This window comes from Heterocephalus glaber, unplaced genomic scaffold (genome assembly GCF_053883595.1).
Source record: "Heterocephalus glaber isolate CG9 unplaced genomic scaffold, H.glaber_assembly_v1.0 deba00000676, whole genome shotgun sequence".
Lineage (NCBI taxonomy): Eukaryota > Metazoa > Chordata > Mammalia > Rodentia > Bathyergidae > Heterocephalus > Heterocephalus glaber.
In genome coordinates, this window is record NW_028258156.1 from 18,914,993 (window position 1) to 18,931,325 (window position 16,333).

Below are 16,333 nucleotides of genomic sequence, written 5' to 3' on the forward strand. Positions count from 1 at the left end.
TAATTTGATTTGATATCAAGGTAATGCTGGCTTTGTAGAATAAATGTGGAAGGCTACAATAAACAAAATAACATAGTATTGCCATATAAACATACACATAGACCCATGTAGCAAAACAGAAAGCCCAGAAATAACCCCACACATTTATAGCCAACCTATTTTTGACAAAGGCTCCAAGAACACACAATTAGGATAAAATCTTTTCAGTAACTGGTGCTGGGAAAATGAGATGCCTAAATCAGAAGAATTATTTAGATCTCTATCTCCTATTTGTTAAAAATTTTAAAGTGGATTAAAGACTTAAAAATAAGACCAAAATTTGCAACTACTAGATGAAAAATAGGAAAAACACATAGGTTATTGGCAGTAAGACCTTTTTTGATATCACCCTTTAATCATAGGTAGCAAAAGCAAAAATTGACAACTGGGATTACATCAAACTAAAACTTTCTGCACAGCAAAGGAAACAACAGCTAAAACACAACCTAGAGAATGAGAGAAATTACTTACAAACTACATATTTGATAAGGATTTGATATCTAGAATCTATAAAAAACAAACTCAATAGCAAACAAAACCCTCCAATGAAAAATTTACTGAAGAACTGAGTAGACATTTTTTAAAAGAAGATCTACAAATAACCAGAAGATACATGAAGAAGTACTCAACATTACCACTCATTAGGGATATCCAAATCAAAATTACAGTGACATGCCACCTCTCATCTGTTAGAGCAGCTATCATCAAACAAACAAATAATTATGGAGAAAAGAGAACCCATATCCATAGTTGCACTGCTGATAGGAATGTAAATTAGTGCAGCCATTATGTAGAGCAGCAGGGAAGGCTGAATATAATAAAAATAGAACTAGTGTATGTTTCAGCACTCCCACTGCTGGGTATGTACCCGAAGGAAATGCAACAAGATGTCAAAGAAACTCCTGCATGCCTGTGTTTATTGCAGCACGATTTGCAATAGCCAGGATATAGTAGCAACCTAAATGTTTGTAACTGGATGATTGGATAGAAAGCATACATGTGTGCACACAAATACATACTATCCAGCTACTTAAAAAACATGAAATACTGTCATTTCTGATAACGTGGATGGACCTAGAGCAATTATATTAAGTGAAACACCACATGACCTCATTTATAGTAGACTCTACATAAGATGATCTTGTATAAATTGAGATTAGAATCATGGCCACAAGAGACTGGTGGGACAAGGGGATGGGCGGAGTTTGTCAATGGATGCAGTATGACAGTTAGAATGGAAGGATGTATTCTGATGTTGCATGGCACTTAAGGGTGAATATCCTTAACAGTAATGCATTAGATAGATTGACAAGCTAGAAGAGAGGAAATGATAGTTTTAAGGTGATAAGTACACTAATTACTCTGAGTTGATTATTGTCCAGTGTATACATGAATCAGAACATCATATTGTACCTTATAAATATATACAACTATTATGTCATCAAAATTAAAAATAAATACAATTTAAAGAAAAGATTAATTTCTATCCTTCCTCCCCAGGGACTTCCTTTTGAAATTACAATATTGTAGTTTAAATCCCATAAGTATAGTAACAATGTGTCTATAAAGTTTCGTTTGGCTAACAAGATCTCTTAAACAGTGGAAATTTATTCTTGATCAGAAGACTTAGGTGATATTATACAGTCAATATTGCAAGAAGTGTAAAAGAAATAAAATTTCACAGGTGGATTGTTTCACTGCCTGCAAATACCTGAAGGCAAAGGGTTTACTCAAGTGAATAGGTGACCTAATTACCTATTTAGTAGGTAGAAGAAAAGGAGACTTATTTTTCCACTCATAGAAATTTTGTTATGACAGTGAAGAGGAAAACAAGAAAAAAATATAGAAAAAGCTGAAAGATCTGGAAACAGTTGTAGAAACTGGAGATAATTTTAGTCAAAAATAAAGACACTTGAAAGAAATTATATTTATATCTGTGTCCACAAGCACAACTCATACAAAAAGGAAAAGAGTATCAGCCTCTAATCTGCTCTACTGAGAAGTTCCTGCACTCATCACTCATCACTGACCAGCATACTCATGGAAGTGTTGCTTCAAATGGCTAAAGTTGTGCTCGGTGTGGTGGCGCATGCCTGTAGTCCCAGCACTTGGGAGGGTGAGGCAGGAGGATCGCCTCACGTTCGAGGCCAGCCTAGGCTACATATTGAGTTTGAGGCTAGCCTGAACTACAAAGTGAGATTCTGTCAAATAAATGAATAAATAAATAAATAGGCTAAAGTTGGAAATAATTATAGACCATGGGAGAAGAAGTAAATGAAGAAAAAGAAATAAAGTGGTTTAAGTATGACCGAAACTGAAGATGCTATGAGAAAAGTGAATACTGCTCTATGATAGTGTTTATATGTACTATAACACCTTCTGTACAAATATTAAAGGACTGGATTTCACACTAGTACTGCACTCACCTAGTGTGTACAGGCTCTGAGTTCCATCCTCAGCACCTCAAAACTGAAATAAAATTTAAAAGCATGCTACCATATACCCCATATTATTTAGGGATAATGATAAATGTACTAAAATATAAAGCAAAAATCCTATATTGAGGATGTAGGGGAAAAATTGTTACAATAAAAGCATATAAGGGCCATCAACTATTTTATTAATGTTTTATATCTTAGTTAGAAATAAGTACAGTCATAGTACATAATGATGTTTCAGCCAACAACGGACTGCATATACCACAGTGGTCCCATAAGACTACAATGGAACCAGTTAGTGACATCATGGCCACCATAATATTGTAGTGCCACACATTACTTACATAATTGTAATGATGTGGTATAAGAAATTCTATTGGGGTGCCAGTCTTATAAAAGTAGATGACATGTGTATGTGTAGATCGTAATGTTTGATAAGGTTGCTTGATGATAATGAAATTCTTTATAACTTTTCGATGAGTTTATTGTATGCAACATGACCATGGGAGCAAGGCTGTACTACATAGCCCAGGAGTAAGAGTGGCTGTACCCTCTAGGTGTGTGTCAGTATGTGGTATTTGCACAATAACAAAATTGCCTAACAACTCAGTTCTTAGCATGTGTCCCTGTCATTGAGCAATGCAATGACTGTACTGAGATATTCAAGAATGCTGTAAATAATTCATACTTTAAAAATAAAGAAATGGAAAGCAAACTATAAAATCTTTGCACTGAGTTGCAAGGGGCCATGTGTCCCCTAGTTCAACATTCCTGAATTTCAATAATAAACTTCTTGCTGAGAGATGGACATCTCTATTGTTTCAACTCCAAGATCAAACTGGAGTTTCTGAGGACTCCTGGAGGGCTGAAGGGCAACTTGCTTGTATTGTGGGAAAACTTGTCTCTATGACCTCTAACCTTTAACCCTTTTTCTCCTTCTGAGCTATAAAGATTAAAATCTCATTTCTGTTCTACAAAGTGGTTATAAGATACTTTATCACAATTACCTGCCTCCTGTCCTTTTATTTTTTTTGCCAATTTAAATATGTCTGGCTTCTTCAATCATTGCTCATTATCTTATTTTCAGTTGCTCTCTTGGCCCTCTAAAAAACAGAATATCCCTCTTATTTTTTACTAGGAATAAGCAAATAAGGTTGCACTACTATTATATGTGATGCATGCCTGAGGCAGAAGCTTCAGATTGTGCTTATGTCAATGGTTCCCAGTGGAACACTTCACAGTACAACAGTGAGAGCCCCTGCTAGGACCTAAAGTCTACTGAAAAGAAAGATGAACTCTATGAACAGATGTAATAGTGCACTGCATGACAACAATGACATTTAAAGCACAACACTATTGAGCAAGATATAACAAAAGAGTTCAGTGAATTACTCAAGATTATGATTATTACAGAGGCTTATCTTCAAAATTATTTTATGGTGGTAATGAGATAGGTCTTTCTAGGTAACAGTTTCTGTTTTGGGTAGCATGAGTACACCCAGGTCGTAGCTGCATGAGGAATATGTCAGCCTTTTTACCTGTGCTAATTTTTCATGAGGCTGTAATACAATTTCAGTCGGGATAATTTTTTCTACTAGATATTCATGCATTATCCTACACTTTGTATATTTATTGAAATCCAAACATACTCCTGCAAAAAAGAAGAAAGAAGCAGTGCAAATGTTAGCACAGCTTTTATTTGTTGATAGCTTGAAGGCATACACACATTTCATAGAAAATATGTCATTATTTCAAAAGGAGTTTCATTATATTTTGCTTATGGTGAAATGGCCATGTTAACAATGTACATGTTTCCTATCCAGAAACAGATGTCTTTCCACTTTCTAATGACCTCTTTAGTCTCTCTCTTCAGAGTTCTATAGTTTTTATTATAGAAGTTGTTTACCTCCTTGGTTAGGTTAATTCCTAGCTTTTTATTTTCTTCTGAAGCGGAATTCTTTTCCTGATTTCTTTCTTGGTGGATTCATTATTATTGTATAGGAATGCTATGGATTTTTCTATGTTGGCTTTGTATCCTGTCACTTTGCTGACTTTATCAGCTCTAAGAGTCTGCTGGTGGAGTTTTTGGGTCGTGTATATGAAAATTCATTTCATCTAGAAATAGAGATAATTTGACTTCTTCCTTTTCTGTTTATATCTCTTTAATTTGTTTTTCCTGTCTGATTGTTATTGGCTCAAGTTTCAAGTACTATATTGAACAGGAGTGTAGGAGTGGACAGCATTGTTTTGTTTCTGATTTTAGAAGAATATTTTCAGGTTTTCACCATTTAGTATGAGGTTGGCTGTGGGTTTGCCATATATGGATTCTTTCTTTCTTTTTTTTTCGTACTGGGGATCAAACTTAGGTCCTTGAGCTTGCAAGGCAGATGGCAGAACCACTGAGCTAAATCCCCGGCTGGGTTTTATCATTTTGATGTAAAGTCCTTCTATATATATTTTCTTCAGGGTTTTTTTTTTTTAAATCATGAAGGGATGCTGGATATTGTCAAAGGCTTTTTCTACATCTATCGAGATGATCATATGATTTTTATCCTTGATTATATTTATGTAGGGTATGACATTTGATTTATGTATGTTGTACCATCCTTAAATCCCTGGTGTGAAGATGAATTTGTTGTGATATGATTTTTAAAATTCTATTTGCAAGTATTTATTTAGAATTTTTTAAATGCTATATTCATCAAGGATACTGACTTGTAGTTTTTCGTTTGATTCCTTTGGCTTTTTTTGTGGGGGAAGGGTCTTTATCCAGTTTTGGATGTTAAGTGAGTTTGGAAGTGCTCTTTCCTTTTCACTTACATGGAAAAGTTTAAGAAGTATTGACATTAGTTCTTCTCAGAAGTTCTGGTAAAATTTAGCCTACCACACCCTGGACATTTCTGAGTTAGTAGGATTTTTATTACGACATCCATTTCATTGCTCTATACTGCTCTGTTTAAGCATTTCTTCTTGGTTCAATTTTGATAAATCAAATGTGTCTAGAAATTTTGTTTATTTTTTCCAGATTTTTCAATTTATTGGAATATAAGTTTTTAAAATAGTTTCTTATAATTCACTGGATTTCAATTGCGTCTTTTGTAATTTCTCCTTTTTCATTTCTAATTTTATTGATATGGATCTTTTCTATCTTTTGGGAAGTTTTACTAAGGGTTTATCTTTTTTTTTTTTTTTTAAACCAGGACTTTAATTCGTGGCTCCTTTTAATGATTGCTTTACTCTTAATTTTATTGATTTCTTTTCTGACCTTTATAATTTCTTTTCTCCCACTAGTATTGGGTTTGGATTGTTCTTATTTTACTTGAGAAATATCATTAGGTTATGCATTTGGGATTGCTCTGTTTTTCTAATGTAGGCTCTTACAGCTGTAAACTTTCTTCTTAGAACTGTTTTCATTGTATCCCACAGATACGCTAATATACATTCACATATATCCATGAAACTTCATAGATCTAGATTCTTTACTTAGAAAGTTAAAGCCACAATTTCTTTTAAAAATCTAATAAAATTAAAAAGTTTAAAAATGAATTTAAATAAATGGTGATGAAAATGCAAATTTCTTAGAAATAAAAAATTTTGGATCAGAGAATATAAAAAATGAGATTACTGACAAGAAAAAAACTGTAAAAAAGAAAACATTTTTAATCACAAGTTACAGAATATAAAGAAAAACCTTTAATCAAAAGAAAATAACGGTGAATGCCTTCATTTAACTAGATAATACTGCTCTGTATTTAACAAAATTGGAAAATACCTAACTATATATATATATATCAAAATTAATAAGTTAAAAATGTTGAAATAAAGAAACAAAAAATAGAAAATTATAGTATAATGTATAAATTGGTTCTTTGTAAATAAAAATATAAGTGATAAATACTAATGAAAGAAAATAACAATAAGGCAAGAGAATATAAACATTGTTGACTAACAGATTTTAATAAATTATATAATTTTACATCTAGAAATTTTAAAAATTAAAAGAATTGATCAAATATAACCCTAAGAGGAAGAAAAATCTGACTATATAAATGAATATAGGGCCAGGGATTTAGCTCAGTTGTTCTACTGCCTGCCTCACAAGTACAAGGTCCTGAGTTTGATCCCTGGTACCAAAAAAAAAAAAAAAAATTATAAAAGGTGAAACATTATGACATTATGAAAGGTATAGATATAAGCATAATGTAAGTGTCTAAATTTTAAAAATAAGTCATATGTTACTTAAACTACCTCAAACTATTGAAAATGTTGGATAATTTTAGGAATTATTATTATTATTTTAGGAATTATTTTAGGAAGACTGGACAACCTTAGTACAAAAATAATATATAATATACCAAAAAACCCCAAAACTATAGACCAATATATTTGAATATAGTTGTAAAAAGATATATAAAATTTAACAATGCAAGCATAATTCAATAACAGGTTCTCTGTCAACACGAACTATCAGCCATTGTTGAAAAAAAATACTATCGTATAATACATTTTTAAAAGTTCTTTGATAAAAACCAGCAGTAACCCCAATAAGATAAAAATTAAAACTAAACTATTAAATTAAAAATTTCAACCAAAAACTTACACTATGTCATTCTTATCAAAGTTAATATGTAAATTTAATGATATTCCAAGTAGGACTTCATTTTTAAATATTGGATAATATAATTTAAAATTTCTTATATGTTTAAATTCTTAAAGAGAACTGAAAACTATCAGTAATAATGGAACTCTTGCTTTTTCAAAGAACAGAATTATTAAGGTCTCATAATCAAATCCGTATGATGTTGGATAGGAACAAACAGATTAAAAAGTATAACAGTGTAATGGACCCAAAAATATATAAAAATTATATATAAAAATATTAAACAATCCAAAAAATATATAAATTTTTATCATAACAAAATTGCTATTTCAGTTTAATGTGAAAAAAATATTGTTTTTTAAAGTAATTGGTACTGACACAGTTGAATGGATATTAGTGTAAAACTGAATTCCTGTTTCATGTCATATAAAAAAGTAATTTCAAGAAAATATGAATGACAATTTTATTTTTTAAGAAAGAAAGAGATCTTAGAGAAATATTTAGTAGTATAATGAATTTTGGCTCCTAAAAGCTATCATGAGACAATTGTGTGCATTTCTTTACAACTCTAAATTCAGGGACATCATGTTGATATCACAGAATCAGCCATGTTGAGAGAAGAATATGCACAACAGAAATCATCATGTATAAATCAAGGCTTCTCCTCCTCTGCTACCTGAGACTACTTGTTAAACATTTATCAGCTCACTGCTGTGTACAACAAATCTCCTAATCAAGGATTACAGGGCATCTGCATACATAATTCCTTCATCTAAATTTGGAAGACATTCTTAATGGAGATAGAAAAATCTCAACTGGAAAAATAAAACAAAACAACAACTATATATATATATATATATATATATATATATATATATATACTTTTTCCTTTATTTTCATTTTTCCTTTCATTTTCATTAGTTGATGGCTTGTATTTTGTTACTTCTTCATATATGTGGAAGATTATTATGAGCTCTTGGAGAATTGACATCCCTATTCATTATCTAATGCCTCTGTTTATTTTATTTATTTATTTATTTATTTATTTATTTATTGGTACCAGGGATTGAACTCTGATCCTTGCACTTGTGAGGCAGGTGGCAGAACCACTGAGCTAAATCCCTGGCCCTGCCTCTATTTATCTTAATTTCTCTTTTTTCTGAAGTCTGCTTGGTCTACAATTAAATGTAATAATAATTAACATTATATACTTGATAGTAATATGAATAAGGGTAATAATTTAAATTTGATTAGAGTTAGCATTCATAGTATATTATTGCTAGCGTAGTTTAAACATCACTATCCTTTTAACCTGTCCTGCTCTGTATATTTAAAAAAATTTTGGTGGAGGATGTAATTGGATTTTGTTTTTGTTGTTGTTATTTTTGTTTTTTTAATCCACTGTGAAATTCTGTCTTTTACTTGTTCATTTGGAGTGATTACTGATAAAGTTTGACATCTTCTGCAGGTTTTTCTATTTTATTCCTGCCTTCCTCCATTTTAACTGAGCATTTTATATGGATTCATTTTAATTTCTCATTAGCATATCAATTTTACCTTTAAAAAATTTAGTGGCTGCTTTAGTGTTTACAATATACATTTTAAATTTACCTAAGACTGACTTCAAATAGCATCATACTGCTTCTGGTGTGGAGTGGGTAACTCTTATGCTTTATTATTTACCTCACTTACCTCTTTTTACTTTTTACTTACCTCTTCAGATTTTTTTCCTTTTGCCTGTAATATTGCTTTGAACAATGAACAAGTATCCTTTAGACAAACTAAGAAGAAATAACAAGATATTTACATTCATTTGTTCTCCTCCGAAACCCTTCTTCCTCCTCCTCTTCTTCCTCCTCATTCTTCCCTAACTTGCGATACAACTTGCTTATCTATAGCATAGTCCTGCTTGAAGAATTATTTTCTATTTCTTGCAGGAAAGTTGATAATGAATTTCTGCAGCTTTTCTTTCTGTGAAAATATTTGCATTTGAAAGATAATTTCTCTAGATGCAGAATTCTAGGCTAGTAGGTTTTATTCTTTCAACATTTTAAATATTTCATTCTGCTCTCTTCTTGTTTCCATGATTCCCAATATGACACTCACAGTAATTTTTTTTTTTGTACCGGGGATTGAACTTGGGTCCTTGGGCTTGCAAAGCAGGCGGCAGAACCACTGAGCTAAATCCCCGGCCCAACTCCCAGTAATTTTTACCTTTCTTCCTCAAGAACAATATCCTTCCTGAATTCTGTTTTCAAGGTTTTCTCTGGTTTCCTGAAGTTTGAATAGGGTAACACCTAGCTGGCTTTGGTTGTTGTCATTTTGGCATTAGCCTCCCTTGTGGGCTCTGAACTTTTTGATCTGTATTTTGGTATTTAGAAGGTTCTAAGCCATTACTTCTTCAGATATATCTTCTGACCTGTTCTTTGTTTTCTTTCTGGTATCCCAGAAAGAAACATGTGTATGTTACGTCTTTTGTTATTGTTCCATAGTTCTTGCATATTTTTTTTCACTGGTTTTGAATTTCAATTTGGGAAGTCTCTATTGATCTGTCTTCAAGCTTATAAATTCTTTCCTCGGAATCAGTGGCTAGTCCACTGATGAGTCCATTGGAGGCATTCCTCATGTCTGTTACAATGATTTTGATTTCTAGCATTTCCTTTTACTTCTTTGAGTTTCCACCTCTTTGCTTCCATTCCTCAATTGATTTTGCATTTTTCCTCAACCTTAAAATCCTCAAAATATAGATCATAATTATTTTTAATTTTCTGTCTAATAATGAAAGCATTAGTATCATATCTGAGTCCAGATATGATGCTAAGTTTCTCTCTTCAGATTATTTTCCTTTTGCCTTTTGGCATGTTATTATTTTCCTGAAAACTGGACATGCTACATAGAATAAGAGAAAGTGAAGTAAACAAGCCTTAGTGGAAAGATTTCTGTTTCAATATAGCTAGGAGTTAGGGTGTATTTGATATTTTTGTAGTCGTAGATTCTAAGGCTTTAAATTCCTTTACTGCCTTCCCTTTTGACTCCTGTTTTGACTTCAGCCTTCTCAAGGTACTTCTCAGAGAGCTTGTGTGCCACAGCTCTTTGGACAGCAATCCACTAATATTATTCTGGGACCCTGTGGGTGTGGTGGGAAGATATGGTGGAAGGAGTGTTCTTTATTCTTCCTAATAAATTTCGGTTCTTCAGACCTGTGTCTCAGAACTGTGATATTCACAAGGTTTCACAGTGGTATAGCAGTAGGATAGCATTGTACTTCCTTTCTCTGTAACCTACCCTCAGTACTTCTTGTTTCTGTAATCCCTCCGTATGTTATAGATAGCGCTCCTCCTTCCCAATTGGGTGAGAGAAAAAGGCTGAAGGAGACGATAATGGGAGGATTTCCCTTTACCCAGCTTGGCTTCGACAAAGTCCTTTCCTCTAGAAAACAGGCATTTGTTATGGAGAAGGCTCTGGGGTTATTTATTTATTTATTTGGTACCACGGATCCAACTCGAGTCCTTGACCTTGCGCAGCAGGTGGCAAAACCACTGAGGTAAATATCCGGCCCTGGGCTTATTTTATTTGGTATCTCTGCATCTTCTCTGCCAGAGCCTTTTGAGGATATTCTTGGAATTCTCAACAGGAGAAGCTGGTGGGATTCTAAATAGAGTCCCCCCCCCCCCCGGTGTGGCTGACTTTGCAGTTGCTCACTCTATACTTGTTCCTACTCAGCCTCCAGCAAGTCATCATAGTTATATTCAAGTGTTTCTGCCAGTTGATGGCTCAGTACAGTACAGTCTGCTCCAGGTAAGTAGATTTCAGCTGCTATTTCTTCCTTGAGGCCCCAGTCTCTTTAGATTCTGAGGCGGCATTTATTTTGCAACTTCAATCCCCGATGGGCCCCCCAAAATTGTTGTTAACTTTTAGTTGGTATTGCATTTTCTTGTAATAATAGGAGTGATAACTTCTAAGCTCTTTGTATGTTGAAGCTTAAACTGGATTGAAAAAGAAATATTTGGACATATACATATTTGTGTGGTAAAAACAATACAATAGACAAAATCAATTAAAAGACACAGATCATAGAAATATGTATTTGGAACTTAGATGACAAGGGGTATATTTCTATACAATAGAAAGAAATCTTAAACATAGATGCCATAAAGTTTCTATATAATATGAAGACGTTTTACAGGTAGACAAGGTCAAAGCATGACAGGTAAGACAAACATACCAATAGGAATGTGTTTAGTTAAAAAAAAGCAAATCAAATGGCCAATGCATGCATGAAAGCTTATTAAATTAATTGTTAATCAAATACAAACAAAAGCACAAACCTTAAAAATTAATATTAACAAGGTTGGGTACTCATATGTATTCTGATAGAAATAAATATTATTGTAACAATTCTGTAATACAACCTGGCAACAATCAATAAAATAAGAAGCCAAGATACCCTTGGTCCTAAACAATTCACTGTTACAGCAACTACTCATGGCAGGGAAAATGCCTAAATAAATGATGAAATATCCAAACTGCGGGATATTTTGTTCTTGTTTGAAAGAATAAATGAATTAGAATTGTTCATTTGCTAATTGATGGATTGCCACGAAGTATTTATGAATGAGAAAAGCAGAATGTAAAAAGGCTTCCTTAATGTGATCCTAATTTTGGAAAAATCATGAAAAATCATATGTAGCTATAACTATGTAGATTTTGTCAAATTTGTAGATGCTTTTTGTAGTTTTATTTTATTAGGTAAAAAAAGCAACTAAGTAAAGGCAATTTAAAAAACAGCCTCTGTATCCATGGAGATGGTTGTATAAGTTTCTATAGACAGCAGAAATATACGGAAAGACTCACACCATACTTTCATGTTTCAAGAACACGAATGGTGACAGGGGCATGAAGCCGATGACAAACATTTTCTTTATATATTTTTGTATTTCTTCAGCTTTTCAAACATATTACAGTCATAATTTGAAAATATCAAGAATATAATCTTTAAAGAAAATACACTGATACAACTTAGAATTTACTGAGTATGTAAATCTGGATTTGGTAAGGATAAAAGAGTCACAACAAGCATTATGGGAATAAGTGATCTAATGTAGGAATTAAGGGGTACATAGCTATAACTATATAACCTGGGGAACAGTTCTTGGCTAATTTGGCAAAGCTTCTAAGTCAGATACCTCACCCTATCCTGAGAAAAATGTCATCTACTTCACTTCTGCTTTATCTTAACACTAAATCCTTTCAGTCAGAAGCTTAGATAATCTCAGGTTATGAGACTATAAAGAGAAGATTTTCTAGAAAACATTGTATAATGCTTAACCAGGTTGGCAGCCCAGCCTAACTTAATCTACCCTTATGTCATCTTAGGGTGTATTAATAATATCCTTTTAATCTTTCAAATCAAGATAATAGTCACATTATGCTACTAACATAATGCAACTATCTGTATTCATTCTTTTTTTTTTTTTTTGGTACCGGGGATCGAACTCAGGTCCTTGCGCTTGCACAGCAGGTGGTGAAACCACTGAGCTAAATCCCTGGCCCTGTATTCATACGCACACACACACACACACACAAAACACACACACACACTTTTAAATATACCTGCAACTAAACACACACATTCAAGAAAACTCATACCACCTTTCTCATTTCTGCTTATGGTCACGTGACCATAACCTGGTTTTATATCTTCCTTTGTCTGCTCACCGTTCCACAAGACCTTTGTCCTCAGCAACCGCTTCAATCATTTATGCTTCTTGCTGGGTGGGTGACCCAGACATTTATTCCAAACGGTACCTGAACCATTAGCAGTCCTGCTTTTCTATTCCATTTTATCACATGCTTATTAAGAGGATCCATAGGGAATCAACTGAATTCTGAATGCCTGGGTTATCTATTGCTGCAAAGCAAATGACCACAAAATGAAGCAGAGTAAAATACCATGTATTTCTTCTCTCATACTTTTTGTTGGTTAGGAATTAGGAAAAGGTTTAAGTGAATGTTTTGCCTCAGTGTCTCTCATAGGCTGTAAGAAAAATGTTGACTGGAATGTATTTATTTTCTCCCCTCCACCTTTTTCTGTACTGAGGGTTGAATCTAGGGCCTTTCCTCTGACATATATCCCCAGTCCTTTCTTATTTTTTATGTTCGAACAGAGTCTTATTAAATGACTAAAGTGCCCAGGCTGGGCTTGAACTTTCCATCCTCCTGCCTTGGCCTCCCAGAATGCTGAGATTCAGGGCACCCATACACCATCACAATTGGCTGGAATGTAGTTATTCCAGGATTTCATTCAAGAATGATGTGCCTCCAAATTCATGTGGTTGTAGAGATTCAGATCCTCCTGAGATGTTGGCCAGAGTCTTCCTTCAGCTTCTTGTCTCCAGGATGACCGAGGTCACTCTATGTTGTAACCCAATCATGAAGTAATATCCCATCTTGTGAGGAACTGAATCACTTGCTGTAGTCTGTTCATTAGAATTAAGTCACTAAGTTCAGCCAGCATTCAAAGTCAGTGGATTACACAAAGACATGAATGTTAAAAGTTGAGGATCAATAGGGGCCTTTAGAAGTCTGCTTGCCACATTAAGCACACTCCTTTTGGCCACCATTGTGTGTCAGCAACCCAATTGTACTAGTCACTAGAGTCATCCCACTCTTTACCTGTTAATTTCATGAAATGAGTAGCTCAAGGTGACCAGGTGACATTCTTTACTTCCAGTTTAATGTGACCATGGTTTCACCTTCTCATGGAAGCATTACTCCATTGGAAGCTATATTCTTCAGACTGGAAAATATCTTATGGGCAAGGAAGGAAAATTTAGATCCAACATGTCTATTCTAGTAAGAACAAATTAATGCCCCTTTCTTGACAATGTTTTCTGATCCAATCAGCCTGCCTTCAGATACCTGTGTGGTCACCCTGTGGGAAGCTGTTATACCAGGGAAGGATTCGTGGCCTGTTCTCACTGTTGGCAGGCTGGGAACTTAGCTTTGACAGAGCCAGGTCAACCTTGTAATTGGAAGTACATATTTCTGAGTATTTTGATTCCAAATATTCATTTTAGAACTTGGGTCTTGAGTGACAGACACATTATAGATGGAATGAAAGAAAAGAATGATAATATTTCTTAAGCCTCGTTTTTAAGTGGTAGATAACCATGCCACTTTGTGTCCTCAGGAATTTGTGGTAACTCAGTACCAGTGTCTAGTAATCCCTAAGATACTTGCTTATTTTCTTTCCCTAATGCACAAACACTCTGATAAATTATTCCAGGTTTTTTGGTGAAAAGCTAAATTGATGTTTTACTGTATATCTTTTGTCAGTATAGCAGCATCCTTTCTCTTCACTTACAGTGATTTGTGTCTGAAGATTACTCAAGCCTAGGAGCTGGCAAGAGCCTTGACTGGGTTGAGTGACTCAAGTCAGGCCTCTGCCTGTACTAAGTATTTTTGCTCACACAAATCAAGTAGACTTGACCGAGTGGCTCATTGATCTCTATTCATCCTAAGGATATAAGTATTTGACTACAAAGATCTCTATAGGCCTACTGCCACACAGTCAATCCCTGCTGCCCAGCATGGTGACTATGCCTACTCTGACCCTAGCAATTCAGTGACAGAAACAAGGAACTGTATGGCCTGATTCCTGCCACTTCACAATCCCAATCTCCATTGCCCCCTGGGAGTGTACTGTACCTATAGCCTTCCCAGCACACTGAAGATAACATTTAGAGTCTTTCAAGTGTTTTTCTGAAAGACCTGAAGAAGTGGCAGATAAACAGTGAATAACCTAAGTCCACTCGAACATAGCCAGCTCCCTAAATCTTTGGACACTGTCTTCTTTAGTTCATTCGGCCTATTGCAGGCACTGAGTTACAGCCAACCAGCCAAACAAGCTTGTGTTGGTTTATCATTGTATCAACTTGATTGGACTAAGAGATCTCTAGATAACTGGTAAAGTATTATTTCATCTATCTATCTATCTATCTATCTATCTATCTATCTATCTATCTATCTGCCTGTGTACCTATCTATCATCTATCTTCTATTAGTTGTCTCTCTGGAGAACCCTGAATAACACAAAGCTGTTAGGGTTATTCCTACAGTAGTACATTACATCCCACATCACTGCTTAGTACACTCTTATAAATAAACTCAGCTGAATCCAACAGAGTATTACTTCCTACCTGTTTTTTGTTTTTGTTTTTGTTTTTTTGGTATGGGGATTGAACTGGGGTCCTTGCGTTTGCACAGCAGGTGGCGAAACCACTGAGCTAAATCCCTGGCCCCAACTCCCTACTTGGTTTAGCACCCTTAAAATCCATTCTCAAAGACATTCCCTACTTTTTACTCATGGAAATTGTCCAAATATTCTGGTGTGTATAGTGTCCCCTCTGATGCCCTCCAGGGCCAGCCATTGTAGCTTATTTCCATTTCAAAGTTTGAGTCCAGTTAAAAGTCTAGAAGCAGCAGGAAGTGATGGGGCAAGTCTCACAAAGCTACAAGTTGTTTAGTAAGGGGAGATGAATCTAGTCAGACAGGAAAGAGTCCTACTAAGTGGGTTCTGCATGTTCACTGTAATCTAAATATCTCAATCTCAATTTTTAGATTCCTATCCTTTCCCTATAAAATGTCAGAGACATACTGTGAGGAATCCTGAGAAGCTACAAATATGATTTACTTTTTAATTTAATCCCTTCCAGTGCCAAATTTGATGTTCAAAATTTCAAACCTGCCACTAAAAGCAATAAGGTATTCTTTCAGGATAGTCATACATACTTCTCTTTCATTCCTCAAGCTTTAAAATGGGAATACAAAGCCCTGACTTCAATATTTACTTGTTTCACTTTCTTTACTATAATTAAAATAGCCAATCACCTTCCTACCCATTCTTATATTGTGCATGTTTTTGGTATAGTTATTTTAATTTAAAATGTTAGTAGGTATTAAGTCACCACTATGGTCCGAATGTTCACATTCACTCAAAATTCATATGTGAAGTCCTAATCCCAAGATTTAAAAATCTTGGTTTAGCATTTGGGGGAAATGGTCACATCATGAGGGTGGAGAATTTATGAATGATATTAATAACCTTATAAAAGTGGCCTGGAAGAAAAAGCAGCGTGGGAAATCTTGTACTGCGTGAGGATGCAGCAAGAAGATATTGTCTACTAGGAAGCGGCCCTCACTGAGCCTCCGTTCTCCTCGTTCTCTGACCTACAGTTTCCATTCTCTATAACTG